General features: G+C 34.8%; 2 protein-coding genes across 3 annotated transcripts in view; both read left to right on the forward strand.

The window, feature by feature from the left end:
- The window catches only part of LOC126972003 (uncharacterized), a 577,468-nt gene that overhangs the window by 533,153 nt on the left and 28,334 nt on the right, over positions 1–15,981 (forward strand). The window lies entirely within an intron of this gene.
- The window catches only part of LOC126972005 (receptor-type tyrosine-protein phosphatase kappa), a 231,125-nt gene that overhangs the window by 62,700 nt on the left and 152,444 nt on the right, over positions 1–15,981 (forward strand). The window lies entirely within an intron of this gene.

A 15,981-nucleotide genomic window follows, 5' to 3' on the forward strand; every position in this document is an offset into this window, starting at 1 on the left:
TCATTTGCAGCACATAAACACTATGAATATCTGCAGCATATCGCCACATTAACAAACCGTATAATGCAATTGGAAATACGCAAAATGGACGAAGTGAGCTGAATTCACATTAGTCAACAGTCTGACGGCGCGATAATTTGCGGGCAAAACGGGTTCAGTTCCTATCAGAAGTGTGCGCGAACCGTGAAAGCATTGGCAAAGGACTGCTTCCGTCCTTCACATTGGCGCGGTGCAACGAAGTGGGTAAGAGAGATAGAGAGCGTGATAAGAGAAGGATAAAAAGTTATTATCGAAAACATCCCTGTATATTAAATTAAGTAAAATCATTAGAGTTCTTGTTAAGATTTCAAGACAAACAAGTATAATCTAAATGATACGTAATTACTGAGCAAATGAGACTTAACATCTTATGTCTCAAGGTGACGAGCGCAATTGTATCTAATGCCGTTAGAATTTTTGGGTTTTTCAAGAATCCTGAGTGGCACTGCATTGTAATGGGTAGGGCGTATCAATTACCATCAGCTGAAAGTCCTGCTCGTATAGTCCTTTATTTTCATATAAATGATTTGAGTTTTCTTCAGAGTTAATTCCGCTAATATTTGTCTTTAAACGATTCGACACGTCCTGAGGATGCCTCGTGTAGAGGCGAAACACGTGTCGAATTGTTGTTGTTGAAGAAAACTCAAATCGTTTATATAATTATGGATTCAATAAAATTTCCTTTATTTTCATAAAAAAATACTTTTAGAACATTTTGCCGCGTCCATATTTATGTACTGAACATCCCAATGCCCAGAATATACTCGAACAACAATATACGAAATGCTATCATTCTAACGGTATTGAATCTGCAAACATTGCTCTGCAGACATGTCCTTCTCCAATAATGAACTCATGATAGTTTCGAGGACCTATGTAATATTTTCGTGTCCGTACCGGCCATTATGTAAACCAAGCGACGTCGTTAAACATGAAAAATGCATCGGCGCCAAATGCTTAAAAGCTTCTGTCTCCTAGCTTTTTAACAACCCTTAGTTATTGAGAAATGGATTTTTGCTGTTTCACCTTTTAACGTTACAGCGATTTTGATTAGCATCAAATAGCTAAACATTTTTCTATTCTCAAAAATACGCAAGGAACCTTGTGCATATTTCTGGTGCTCATCAATCAACATAGAACATACCGGCTTTAAAGCCTTGACACATTTTTGGATACTGGAACAATTTGTTCAATCCAACCAAGAATTCAAGGTTCATATTATTTTGTACAAGGGGCTGGTCTATGAATATTCTATTCAATTACTCAATACATGGGCGTATTTGTTCAGATAACAAGCTTTTATCATTGGATTAATGTCGGTCTATTATAATAATTGCTGATTGTATATGTTTTGCGAAGGCAAAGTTAACTGACAAAGTAACGAGTCACACTCCTTGGAATTTTATTTGTACTATTTACTATTGAAATCTGCTAGACCTTAGGGTTGTTTCATATTATACAAGTGAAGTAGCGTATTGATATAGGCAAGATAAATTATTAATATTATTATTTAATGTTTAAACATGTAAGTTCCTTCTTACGAATCTCACCATACGCATAGCAAACCCATAATACTATTTTCTAAGTATCCAACAAGAAATTATACAATCTATGCAAAACCCGCGAGGTGTGATATGTATGTTCGTCTGACTAATTAACTTATTGACAAATTCTGTCAAGGTTGAGCAACGCATCTTATTAACAAAAATTCAGGAAATCCTAGCATTCCTGTTGATTTTCTTACGTGAGATCGTAGTAATTTCATTGTTAGCCGTCCCGCGAATATATGTTGTGGTTCGTACACTCAGGCGAATATAGAATAACCCAAGGTCTTGAAGAAGAAGTGAACTAGTTTTCCCCTTAATTCCTACTATTCCTTTTCTGTTCATCTGAGTAACCCGTTATTAAATACAGTCCACTCAAAGTTTCCTGGTACAACCTTGCAACCTTTTTATAAACTATCCTACATGTGTGATATATGGATCTATTTTTATACATATAAATACTTAAGATAGAATCTTATATTATGTCGTTTATAACAACAATAATTCAGGAGAGTATAAAAGGGTAATGTTTGTAGGTAATGCTTGTTGATCTTGGTATATAAAACCGAACCCGTAGCGCAAAATAAACATTATTAAAGTTTATTATTGGGCCTATGAGCAAAGTTATTCAATATCGGGGACTTCGTGCTAAACATTCCAAGCATACAAACGGAATATGAATTACATATTATAATAGAATGGATGTTGTTTAGTTCAACTATTTACTTTGGTATGAGTGCGCTTTTAGGTCTGTGTGTTTTATTATGACTATCATGATCAAGAAAATTTATTGAAGTAGGCGTTACTTTGCGGAAATCTATATTTATACAAATGATTTGAGTTTTCTTTAGTGTTAATTCCGCCAATATTTGTCTTTAAACAATTCGACACGTGTTTCGCCTCTACACGAGCAATCCTCAGGACGTGTTGTCTCGCCAAAATCTGGCGCGAGACTGACTCTGGCACCAGACTGACTCTGGCACCAGACTGACTCTGGCACGAGACTGATTGGGAGAGATTGAGTCTCGTGCCAGATTTTGGCGAGACAACACGTCCTGAGGATGCCTCGTGTAGAAGAAATACTAAGAAGAAACTATAATTATATAGATTTCCGCAAAGTAACGCCTGAACTTTAGCATTAGGTCTGTATAAACCGACGATAAGCCGTAGGTGTTGTTAAACCGATAGTAGTAGTAGTTTTAAAATATGAAAAAAGCATACAAGAACGCAGAAGCATATTTTTATGTCGTATACAATTTCGCATTATTCATAATTCCTAGTTTTATAGTATACCTCATTCGCTTGCACTTTTCTTTAAACAACTGTAAAATGTATCGATTTTTTCATTAGTTTCACTCATTTTGACACACAGAAAAACAAAATAAAAAATAGCCGGAAACAAAATTTTACTAACTTTCTTATGTCATCAAAATCATTCAGTAACAAAAAGTTTTTAAATACTATAACCGTAAAGGCTTTACCCCGACTTATAAAAACTCTGTTTAACGAACTTTGATAATTCGCTATTTTTACATTGTGAAACAGACCCTTAATAATTCAATTTATTGTTGACGTTGTTTTTTACATTTTAAAAAACAAGAGTCAGAATTTCAAATGGTGAAATTCAGCACAAAACTGTTTTTACATGTAATTTTACTTTGTTATTCAAAAAAGACCTCAATCACATTAAATCTTTAGAAAATAATATATATCCAAACATCGTGCGCAAAGTTCGATTTTGCGCATGCATTTGCGATCGCAAAGTACCACTTTCCCACACGTTGAACAGAGCGTGCGGGAAAGTAGCTGAGCGTGCGGGAATGTAGTGAGCGTGCGAGAATGTTTGAAAATAATTATAGTGGTCGAACTTTGCGCAACTTAATAGGAAAAATAGTATACGATACTCGTGCGTACGAAGGTAATCCTGAACTCGCTTCGCTCGTGCGGGAACGACCTACTTTGCGCACTTGCATCGTAATGTACTATATCGTCTAACTACTATGGACAGCCTCTAATTAAAGATAAAGCATTTGAAATAGTCGCAGGCACAGAAATGTTCTAAAAAGATTAAACTTAGACAGCGAACAAAAACAAAGATTTCTGATTTAATTTCATGCGAGAATCCATTACAATTATTAATGTATGTTTAACTCCTATTTGTATCTAGGGTAAGAGAAAATTTAAATTAACTCATCACGTTTTAATTAAAAAAGGAAGAACATAACACGATAAGTTAAACAATCCTTGTTAACGTTAATAATTGGTTTTCCACATTGGATCAGAGAAGTCCAATCACGAATAAAACTTTAATCATTTCTCATAAAAGGTTTATTGCCTGTTATTTAACTGGACAATCAAGGCAATTTTCAATTTAAATCGATGTTTTAAAAGGGTTTGTTAATGCTATTAAGAAACTGGCCATTATAAGCTGTATATATATTTAAATGTATCTATGTTACGGAACCTTTGAACCCTATTGACCCCAACAGAATGATAGATTAATTTGAAACCTTGGACACGTATAAATACCGATGACAGTGCATTAATTAGAGAATCTGTGTTTTACTAGCTTGATTATAAGTATGATTGTATTTATATAATGGCATTTTTGAACGTTACTTTGATCCTTTGAAACATTGCATTATTTTGAAACTGCTCACACTTCAAAGACCTATGAGAATACAATATTTTCACTAAATAAGTAATAATAAAACAGTGGTGAAAATCATGTACAATTATTCCTTTATATGGAATAAATATACATTCGCTTGGAATATAAAGCATATTAAAAAGACACAGGATCATATTTTAGAAAATGGTCCACTGGATATTGTGACTTCTGTTTTAGTGGCTATGGTTAGTGCCCTGACTGCTAAACTGAAGTATTGGAGTGTACGTGTGTACTATTAATATACTTGTGTCATGAAAATGTGTTCTGTGCATCATTGTAAACCATCTTTTATCAGGTGTATCCTTACTCTTCCTACAGGCTCTGTTTATTTTTATATTATAGTAGTACCCCTACGTAATTATGGCCGTTTCTGTTTTCTCAAGATATTACGTAATAGCTTATAATTTTAACATTTCTATTTGATTTTTAGGTTATTTTGACGTTCACATTATTGTCGTATTTCTTAGTATTCCGGTTAGACCATTTCTAGAGATTATAAGGAATAAATCAATATACGTTTCAATACTATGCACCAGATTTCGAGGTGGGCCCAATCGTCGAACAAAAACACTGTCTCCTTTGTTCCGGTATTTAATTTGCCCTCATTCAAATCAAACACGTTAAAGATTCCGTTCATTAATCAACTTATAACAGAAACATGTCAACATCAGGAGCGTTGACACGTAACTAATCGACCCATTTCGTTGAATCTTACTGAGAAAATGTCGTTAATATTACGTATTTGCAAAATATTCTATTCAGTTACTTGTGAATGGTTCTCTGTAGAAGTATAATATTTGTGCTTTGCAAAAAATTCAATATTTAATTGATGCAAATATTAACATATTCAAAATATGTTGCAATTGCTTCGAACGTCATTCTTTCTCATAAGAGTCTTGAGTATTCCCAACCAGGCACGTCTATTCATAGAGGTTTGTTGACTTTTACACTTTTACTTAATGAATGTGGCAGTAGATGAAATAAAGAAGAATAAGTGCGGTAGAATGTAGATTTTGCGTTGTATTTGTGAAGTTAATTTGATAAAGTTTGAGAAATTGTTACATAAGATGTTTATGTTTATGACATGTTAATCTATTGGTAAAAATAGGGTTGCTAATGTAAAAAAGTGATTAATCTCGTTCAGAAACATAACGACTAAATTATTAAATTATTTCTAAACAATAGTATCTACTATTTTCTGCTTTATATGTTTTATATTATGCTGTTATGGGTTAACCTTTATGACAGTGCAAAAACTCAGTTTTTGTTGTGTATTATAAATTATTTCTGTTATACTAAGTTAAGTGTTAGTAAAATATTTTACAACAGCGATGTTTTCATCTCTTGGTTTACGTTCGTACTGAACGTAACTGACGTTTTTCAGCCAACTGCACGATTTTCTGCTTTCAATTAAAACTGTTGTTTTTAATTAAATTTTGAAAGCTGTACTAACTGGGAATAGCTATATGAGCTTAGAATGAATAATAAAACCGGTTTTGAATTCTGATTTTTGAGAGGGTATAATAATATTGATTATAATTGATAACAGAATAAGAGAGAGAAGAAATTAACAAAACACACACATTTCAGTATCTTCGTGACTCAAGTATTTACTCGAGGTCTAATAGGTCGCAGTATCTTTCTATTTAAGTCCAAACAATCCCCAAAAATTAATTCATAATATACAATAATAACAAAATATAATAATTACCAGTGGGAGGCTCCTTTGCACGGATGCCGGCTAGGTTATGGGTACCGCAACGGCTCCTATTTCTGCCGTGAAGCAGTAATGTGTAACCATTATTGTGTTTTGGTCTGAAGGGCGCCGTAGCTAGTAAAATTACTGGGCAAATGAGACTTAACATCTTATGTCTCAAGTTGAAGAGCGTAGTTGTAGTGCCGCTCAGAATTTTGGGGTTTTTTTTTATGGAATAGGAGGACAAACGAGCGTACGGGTCACCTGTTGTTAAGTGATCACCGCCGCCCACAATCTCTTGCAACACCAGAGGAATCACAGGAGCGTTGCCGGCCTTTAAAGAAGACACACAATGAGCGACGGTTTTTCAAGAATCCTAAGCGGCACTGCATTGTAATGGGCAGGGCGTTTCAATTACCATCAGCTGAACGTCCTGCTAGTCTCGTCCCTTATTTTCATAAAAAAAAAGCTTTTGTCACTAAATAATTCTCTGAAAATTTTCTCTCTATAAGTAGGGAACAATTAAGAGTAGAAGAAGCACTGGGAACTGCAGGTCAATTAAATATCTAAACACTTAAAGGCTGAGATGAGATTTCCAGATGTAAATGTCGTCGCGAAAATGATGACAAACTTCGCCATTTCCTTAGCAAATGCATCCCCTGTACAGAAATTGTCGGTCTCATAAAAGCAGTTGGCATGCTAGAGATGCAATAGAACTAAACTATCCATAAATAATTCGCACAACAGATCTCAAAGGTCGTATTATCTCTCTATCTAAGTCCAAACAATCACTAAAAATCGGTGTGATTAAGAGCTGATGGCAAAAGTGAAAACCTCATTAAGCTCATTCATTAGATAAAAAAAAATAACATTTATAACATACTTCATATTTTTTTAATGAAAATAAGACACGAGACGAGCAGGACGTTCAGCTGATGGTAATTGATACGACCTGCCCATTAGAATGCAGTGCCGCTTAGGATTCTTGAAAAAACAACTACTACTGGCACTACAACTGCGTTCGTCACCTTGAGACATAAAATGTTTAGTCTCATTTGCCCAGTAATTTCACTAGCTACGGCGCCCTTTAAGCCGAACCACAATAATGGTTACACATTACTGCTTCACGGCAGAAATAGGCCCCGTTGTGGTACCCATAACCTAGCCGGCATCCATGCAAAGGAGCCTACCACTGGTAATTATTATATTTTGTTATTATTGTATATTATGAATGACTTTGGTGAATCTTTCTGAAACTAATTGCAATTCTTACGTTGACTAAAGCCATCATCTTCTTAGCTCAGTCTCGTTCAATATCCAAAAAATAAAATAATAAATATTTCATAGAAAAAAAAATTATGGCCAAAAAGAATATGTTTAAGTTTATTTGTAAATTTACTTAGACGCCATTTTGATTATTGTTAACCGTGAATGCGCTACTTTATAGCAAAACTTGTAGACGTAGATTGGCTTTCATAATAACTATCTGTGACTATTGCTCGATCGATCGATTATTGCTATTTGTAATTATATAGATGTACACAAATAAGATTTTAAAAACAAAATTTTATGAACGATGCAGGATTCGAACCCACGACCTCCCGCGCTCCGTGCCGGTGCTCTAACCAGCTGAGCTAACCGTTCGAGTACTAACCAAAATTTTGTTTGCTTTGTTCAACTCTCAGGTTGTGGCTTCATCTACAGGATCTACTTTACAGTTGATAACCTGCTCAACCCCAATATTTGCATATTAGGAAATTGACTTGAGAGGTCGCTCTTGTAAATCGAAACAATATGTTGTGTTTTTAAAGTGATAACCCTCACTTCTAGGGTTAATACACAAATTAAATTTGAAAAACAAAATTTTATGAACGATGCGGGATTCGAACCCACGACCTCCGGCGTTCCGTGCCGGTGCTCTAACCAACTGAGCTAACTGTTCGAGTACCGCCTCGCTATAAAATTCTGTTTGATTTGTTCAACTCTCAAAATTTTGTTTTTCAAATTTTATTTGTGTATTAATCCTAGAAGTGAGGGTTATCACTTTAAAAACATAACACATTGATAATATGATGTATCATTTAAAAATATATTTGGTATTTTTCCTTGATACTTTTCGCTTTGAGGACAGTTTGAGTAATTTTGATAAAAAGATTTTAGTGAAGAGCTGTGTTAATTCGTTCCATCCGAGTCCAGTTCAAATGTATTTTATTCTTGTGTCCTACTTCACACAACACAAAAGAACTAAGTGACAATTCTTGAGTCGTTTGTTAAGTGTCCAGAGAGTGACTAAAATGCACTGGGTCTCGTAGATTTATAATTTATTTTACTTGATAGATAAAGTGTAAATAAAAAAATGTAATAAAGTGTATAAATCTCGAGCGTTTATTTTTTATACGTTTATTATCATAAACAATTCCGTAGCCATCTGGAGGGTAAAGCCAAATTGCCTTCGAAGAAGCTGGGCGTCATCAATAGAGCACGGCAATACTTCAAGCCGGCCCATATTCTAGCGCTCTACAAAGCGCAGGTCCGGCCACACATGGAGTATTGCTGTCATCTCTGGTCTGGTGCACCACAGTATCAGCTTGATCAATTTGACCGCGTGCAACGCAGAGCAGTGCTCTGTGAACGGCTGGAACACTTGGCGTTGCGTAGAGACGTCGCTTCATTGTGTGTCTTCTACCGCATTTATCACGGGGAGTGTTCCGAAGAGCTGTTTAACCTGATTCCTGCCGCCGAATTCCACCTTCGCACGACACGCCACAAATTGGGATATCATCCCCACCATCTGGATGTGTGGCGGTCCTCCACAGTGCGGTTTTCAAGGAGCTTTCTTCCACGTACTACAAAGCTGTGGAATAAGCTTCCTTGTGCGGTGTTTCCGGGACGATACGACATGGGTTCCTTCAAAAAAAGCGCGTACACCTTCCTTAAAGGCCGGCAACGCTCTTGTGATTCCTCTGGTGTTGCAAGAGAATGTGGGCGGAGGTGATCACTTCACACCAGGTGACCCGTACGCTCGTTTGTCCTCCTATTCCATAAAAAAAGTGTGTTTTTATGAAATACTACTAAAATTTCTACAGTAGTAATAATAAGCCAAAGTAGCTTTTATTAAGTTACCAGTGGGAGGCACCTTTGCACAGGATGCCGGCTAGATTATGGGTACCACAACGGCGCCTACTTCTGCCGTGAAGCAGTAATGTGTAAACATTACTGTGTTTCGGTCAGAAGGACCCGGTAGGGGTCTCCAGGTGACGAGCGCAATTGTAGTGCCGTTCAGAAGTTTTAGAATTTTCAAGAACCCTGAGTGGCACTGCATTGTAATTGGCAAGTCGAATCAATTTCCATCAGCTAAGCGTCCTGCTCGTCTCGTCCCTTATTTTCATAAAAAAAATACCAGCAAAAAGGAACAGACACATTTTAACATTATTCGAGTCACGGAATATCATTACTGTATCAATATATCACAGCATAACCTTAACCAAAATCGTAACCCCAATCCTTTGTTCCCTCTCATTGTGCCCGTAAAGTTTTACTTCAAAAAGTCTTGAATGTTGAGAAGGCCAGTTCGAGTTTTTACCCTTCCTCTCTGCCCCTTGTTATGCCTTGTTTGCCCCTGTAAATTTTGTCCAACAGTCTTTTTCAGTAGCGTTGATGGTCTCTGCACCGTTTTCATCTCTAGGGATGATCTTCTCCCAATTGTATGCAACAGCGACAGCCTTTTTTCTTCCACTTGTTTCCACTACAACTTTCAACTTGAAAATTTTCGAAAATCGGAAAGTTGTTGGTAGTTTTTCGAAAATCGAGTTTTCATCAGATCTCGACGTTTTAAGATCCTTGGAAGCTTCCCTGACTATGCACGCGATGGTGCCCGTACGTCTGTATGTATGTATGATACCGATTTCATCGTGGCGCTATTCTAAAGGGCTTAACCATACTTGGATTCTGAATACAATTTGGACCGATAGATTTTAAGAAATCTCAAAAAAACTACGAAAAAAAAATTTCAAAATGTTGGTCTTTTTTTTGGAATAGTTATTACCAATCGACTGAAAACTGCGTGTAAATCAGTTTATTCATTCCAAGTAATTGCGGTTTAAAAATTTATAAATAGGGATTTATTTAACTTTTATCTATTTTAAATACAATTTGAAGCGTTTAGGTATGGATTAGCGGGAAGGTACAGGGATGGCTTTTAGGGTCAACTGTTTTTCTGAATTTTTTCCCATTAAAATGTAATGTGAAAGCACTTTTATGTTATTTTTCTTCGTAGCCAGTGAAATTACTGTGACTACAATCACGGTACTATTCAGTTTTGAATTTTCAAGAATTCTAAGCGATATTGGATAGGAGAGGAGAGACAAGTAATCACTTCCAACAGATAATTTGCTATTTTTTTAAGTTTTCGCAACAAATTGATTTGTATAATAATTCTCAGAAGTAAGGCTTATTTAGAACTAGCTGACCCGACAGACGTTGTTCTGTATATAATTAATAAAATAATGTTTTTATATGAATTTGTCAATAATATATCATAACATCAAAAATTACTTCGTAAAATATGCACCCTGCTGTTGTAATGAAATTGTTTCACAGCAGAACTGTCAAACCGTGCGTCAATAAATTCTCTCATAGAAATTATGTATGAACACATCAAAGGAAAAACAAATTTGTTGCTTTAATTTAATTTAGCAGCATTTATTCACTTTTTAAACCGTCTCTGAACTTCCACAAATAATTCAAGACCTAAATTTGCCAAATCAGTCCAGCCGTTCTCGAGTTTTAGCGAGACTAACGAACAGCAATTCATTTTTTTATATATAGAGATAACAAATTTGTATAGATTTGAAAGAGCGACTTCTAAAGTCAATTTCCTAATATGCAATTATTGGGGTTGAGCTGGTTATCAACTGTAAAGTAGATCCTGTAGAAGGAACAACCTGAGAGTTGAATAAGACATACCAAGATTTACGAACCATAGGTCACACGAACGCTTGGCTCAGTGGAAGAGCACTCGGACGGAACCTGACATGTTGCGGGTTCGAGTTCCGCATCCTTCATAAATTTTGGTTACAAATTTAATTTGTAACTTCCAGTATAATTATTATTGCTCGTGTCAACCAAAACCAAATTTATCTACAGTCTTCATTCCAAACATTTGATTCTCTGCAGTTTTCGCAGATATAATATTTTTATTAGATTCTGTTGCTCTTATACCGCCATTTACCAAGTTAACAGCTCCTCAAGATGCCTATAGAGGTGAAACACAATATGTTGAAGTTATTTGTAAAGCTTAGCGGAATAAACAACTAAAGATAATATAATATAATAATAATAATATTGACACACTTTTACACAAATTATCTTGCCCCAAACTAGGCATAGCCTGTATGTACTAAGGGTACAAGACAACGATATATTTAATACAATATACTTACTTAAACATACATAAATACATATAAACATCCATGATTAGGAAACAAACATCCATATTCATCATATAAATGATTGCACCTACCAGGATTCGAATCCGAGACCTCTAGCTTAGTAGTCAGGGTCACTAACCATTCGGCTATATGATATATTTATTAAATATCTTGTGGTAATATAACTTGCGTGCGTCTATATCAACCAGTACACAAAAATATGTAATATGTAATAATTTTTAACTCCGCAAATAGAGAAGTTGCAGGTAAAAGCCCGCATAAATAATAAATGTACTGCTAGACTAAAATATATCTTATGGAAACATCTACTTAAGAACAATAGAGTAGAGATAAAGAACGACGAATTTCACAAGGATTCCTTTCAAATCTACCCAAGTACGAAGCCATATTCATCAGGTTGGAGCAAATTTTAATCTTCTAATTTAATTATTAAACCACTTTTTTGTTTGTATTTAGACAAGGATGTAACAAAAAAAAAATTATTGAAGTAGGCGTTACTTTGCGGAAATCCATAATTATGAAAATGTTTTGAGTTTTCTTTAGTGCTAATTAAGTCTCGTGAAAGAGTTTGGCGAGTCAACATCTCCTGAGGATGTCTCGTGTAGAGGCCAAACACGTGTCGAATTGTTTAAAGACGAATATTGGCGGAATTAACACTAAAGAAAACTCAAAACATTTGGATAAGAATGTAACACAAAAAAAAAATAAAAAAAAAATACAAAAATCATACAGTGCAAATGATCTATCATCATTTGTACGTATTTAAAAAACTGCTTACTTTCTCAAAGATCAAAGATCTCATTCAAACCAATCTTCGGTAGAAGTTTGCATGGTAATGTACATAATATTTATTTTTTAGTTTTATCATTCTCTCATTAACCGACTTCAGAAAAGGAGGAGGTTCTCATTTCGCCCCTTTTTTTAGTTTGGTGAGGTTCTGATTACGGAATCCATGGCAAAGTAACGGAACTCTTCAATTAAGCGCTTACGGTCATTGCTGCATTGAAAAATTTAGTATATCTGCACATATTTGGACAAGTTGTTAGTGAGTGTACTTCAAAATCACTAAAAATCAAAAAAAAAATTATTAAATCTAATTGTAGTCTAAAAAATACGCAATTATTTTTATATTCTTTAGTGCATATTATATCTATTGTTTTGGAATAGTGTTTCTGAAGTCGGTTGTTTTTTTGTTAATTTTTTTTTTAGTTACAGAGGGGGCGTCACACACATTTTACCACTTTGGAAGTGTCTCTCGCGCAAACTATTCAGTTTAAAAAATAAATAAATGAGAAACTCAATATCATTTTTGAAGACCTATCAGTAGATACCGCACACGTAAAAAAATTTAAGTTTCATTTCTAAGTATGTGAACCCCCAAAATTTATTGTGTTTTGTTTTCTATTTTTGTGTGAAAATATTAATGCGGTTCACAGAATACATTAATATTATTACTTACCAAGTTTGAACAGTATAGTCTTAATAGTTTTGGAAAAAATTGGCTGTGACATACGGACAGAGAGATAGACATGACGAATCTGGGGTTTCGTTTTTTGCCATTTGGCTACGGAACCCTATTAAAAACATATCATTTTTCATTTTAAGTATCTGTCGTTTGAACATTTTTTAGTATGTTGAAACTACAGCGCAAATATTTCATACCAAGCAGATTTATATTAAAACTTTTTAAATATGATCCGTTTTTCTAGTTTATCTAGAATGCAGCATCTGTTACAAGAGCTGGCCATAACTACCATTTAATAGTAACTCTTCAAAGGAGATATAAAGTATTTGTATAAAAAAATTTCAACCGTATTGTTTGTAATATAAGGGTATGGCTTTGCACCAACTAATTTTAGCAATAACAAACATGTTATAGTACCTGTTTAGCAAGAAATGTGTTGCACCATTTGACAATTTTAAGAAGACGTCGTAACTATAACTGTTAACCGTTAACATCCAATCTTCGTCGGTTAAAGCTATTGTTACTTTTAAATAGCTAAATAGCGACCTATCAAAAATATTCGATATTGGCTTGATATTTAACTATAACTATGCCAAGGAATAATGGTGCAACATATTCCGCAGTCTATGTTAAAGTCATCGTTACTGTTAACATTAAATTTGACTTAAACCTTAACTATAACAGCTAATATGATGCAATCCAGCCTAAGGTAATTAAATTAAATAGTAATTCTTGAAATTTTATAATTTACGAAAATGTTGTAGGTCTTTGAACAATCAAGCATTCAAACAAATTCAAATGTTGTCATTCGAGATAACGCATCGTATTTAGTAGTTACTTATAAAGTAGAAATAGGTTTACATAAAATCTTTTAAAATAAAATACTTATGAAATAACCAAAACGCATTATATTGGTAAAATTACATTATTAACTATAGAGTCGAGAAAGTATTATGTACAACGTCAGCGAAGATATTTTTGCCGTGAATACATTGTACTGCAAAGACGACGAAACGTCCAAAATTAAAAAGCCAGGTGCATATGGACGTCCCCAATACTATCAAGAAAATCGTTACGGCCTTTTGAGATGGGAGTTTAACTCTTAACATTAAATTATTAAATATAATTAATTTCAAATGGATAAAGTTAAAGAGGTATTTCTGAATATAAATAAGTTTATTTATTTCACTTTAAGTTTTGATTTATTTTTCTTGCTTTTATTTGAAGTAAGCGTAGTCGTTAGACGTGAAAAATGCACCCGACGCTAAAGGCCATAACTAAATAGCCTCAGGCTTCAGCCACCTAAGCTTAAAGTAAACTAGTTTTAAGAATCTTTCAATTTGATTTGATTTCTATTGCTGTGAATAGTTTTTTTTTTATGTATTTAACATGTAATAAATGTGTCGTACGTTCTTTGTGCGGTATTTTCGGGACGATACGACATTGGTACTTTCGAAAAAAAAGCACGTAAACCTTCCTCAAAGGAAGGCAACGCTCCTGTGATTCCTCTGCTGTTTCTGAGTGTGGGCTGCATTGATCATTTAACACCAGGTGACATGTATTCTCATTTGCCCTCCTCCATATAAAAAGGAAAACTCCAAATCAAAGTCTAAAACTGTTTATTCATAGTATTTTCTTTGATTTACACTTTTAAATAAAACTTTTAAAGGATAAAAACGTATGTAATTGTAACTGTTTTGACGTTAGAGTTTTGCGTAAAAGTCACATTTCTAAAAAGTTCAGTCCCCCTGAAAACGAGATCTAGAAAGGTCTTGAAACATCGGGTTAACTAACATAAAAATGTATCGAATGTCAAAACACGAGTTTTAATCTTTGAACAGTGATTTATTTAAACTGTTTATTCATATTTGTATTTAGCTATAAAGTCTCACTTAGTAGAACCCGTCACAAGACAACTTCAGAAACAATGTCTTACGTAATAATTTTATTACCCCGCTATGCAGATGCGGTGACATGAATACATTCAAGCATGGATGAAGTTCTGAGGGATAAAGTGCTATTAGAATCAATGCAGTTAGCGTAGAGTTAGGTTGGGTTTATTTATATCAATATAAGGGGAAAGAAAGGCTTTTTTATGTAAGAGTCAGACAAAGAGCTTAGATCATTTTTACGTTAAGATAAACTGAGACAGCTTTAATAATATCGGGAAAAAATTGAGGTTACTGTTTGTAAAGTATGAGAGTGATATTGAAAGAAGAGTGAATGCAGGAAACATGGTGAATGGAGCTTTACACTACTTTATGAGCAGGCAGAAGGTGTCTAATAAGGCTCGTTTAGCTGTGCATGAGGGGGTGTTGGTTCCAACACTCATGTACGGTAGTGAAAGTTGGGTATGGCAGAAGAAACATGAAAACAGAATAAATGCAGTTGAGATGAGAGCATTGAGAAGTATGATAGGAGTTAAACTGAGTGATTGAATAAGAAATAGTGAGATAAGGAAACGTTGTGGTCAGAAAGAAGATGTTGTGACAAAAATTGAGAAAGGTATGCTGAGATGGTTTGGACATGTCGAGGGAATGAATGAAGAACGATTGACGAAGAAAGTGTATAAGGCCAGTGTGAATGAAAGTGTTGGAAGGGCTAGACCTAGGCGGACGTTTCAAGATCAAATCAGGAGACCTATTACGAAAATCGAAATACGAAGTTTCGGTTGACGGATCGTACATTTTTCTATTACGAAAGTGTTTCGGATCCGAAGATTGATACGAATTTCGCGATTAGACATTTTGTCTTTCGTTTACCTTATTCCCAACTTATTGACATTTACGTTTTCGTTGTTTGACATTATTATGATCGTAACTACTTCACTTTTTATGGTAATATGTATGGTTCCGAAACGAAATCCATCCGCACTATTCGGTGGTACTAGTATTTAATTCGAAGTTCGTCGTTCTTTCGTTTCGGACCGAAACTACGTTTTTCGATTTTCGTAATAGACCTCCAGGGACATCTTGAAAAAAGGCCAGGTCAAGAGTACTCTAAACCGGAGAGCATGTATGAAAGGAATAATGAAAGTGGACGAAGCGAAACAAGTATGTAAGGATCGTAGCAAGTGGAAAGAAGTGGTCTCTGCCTACCCCTACGGGAAAGAGGCG

This window comes from Leptidea sinapis, chromosome 25 (assembly GCF_905404315.1).
Source record: "Leptidea sinapis chromosome 25, ilLepSina1.1, whole genome shotgun sequence".
Classification (NCBI taxonomy): Eukaryota; Metazoa; Arthropoda; class Insecta; order Lepidoptera; family Pieridae; genus Leptidea; species Leptidea sinapis.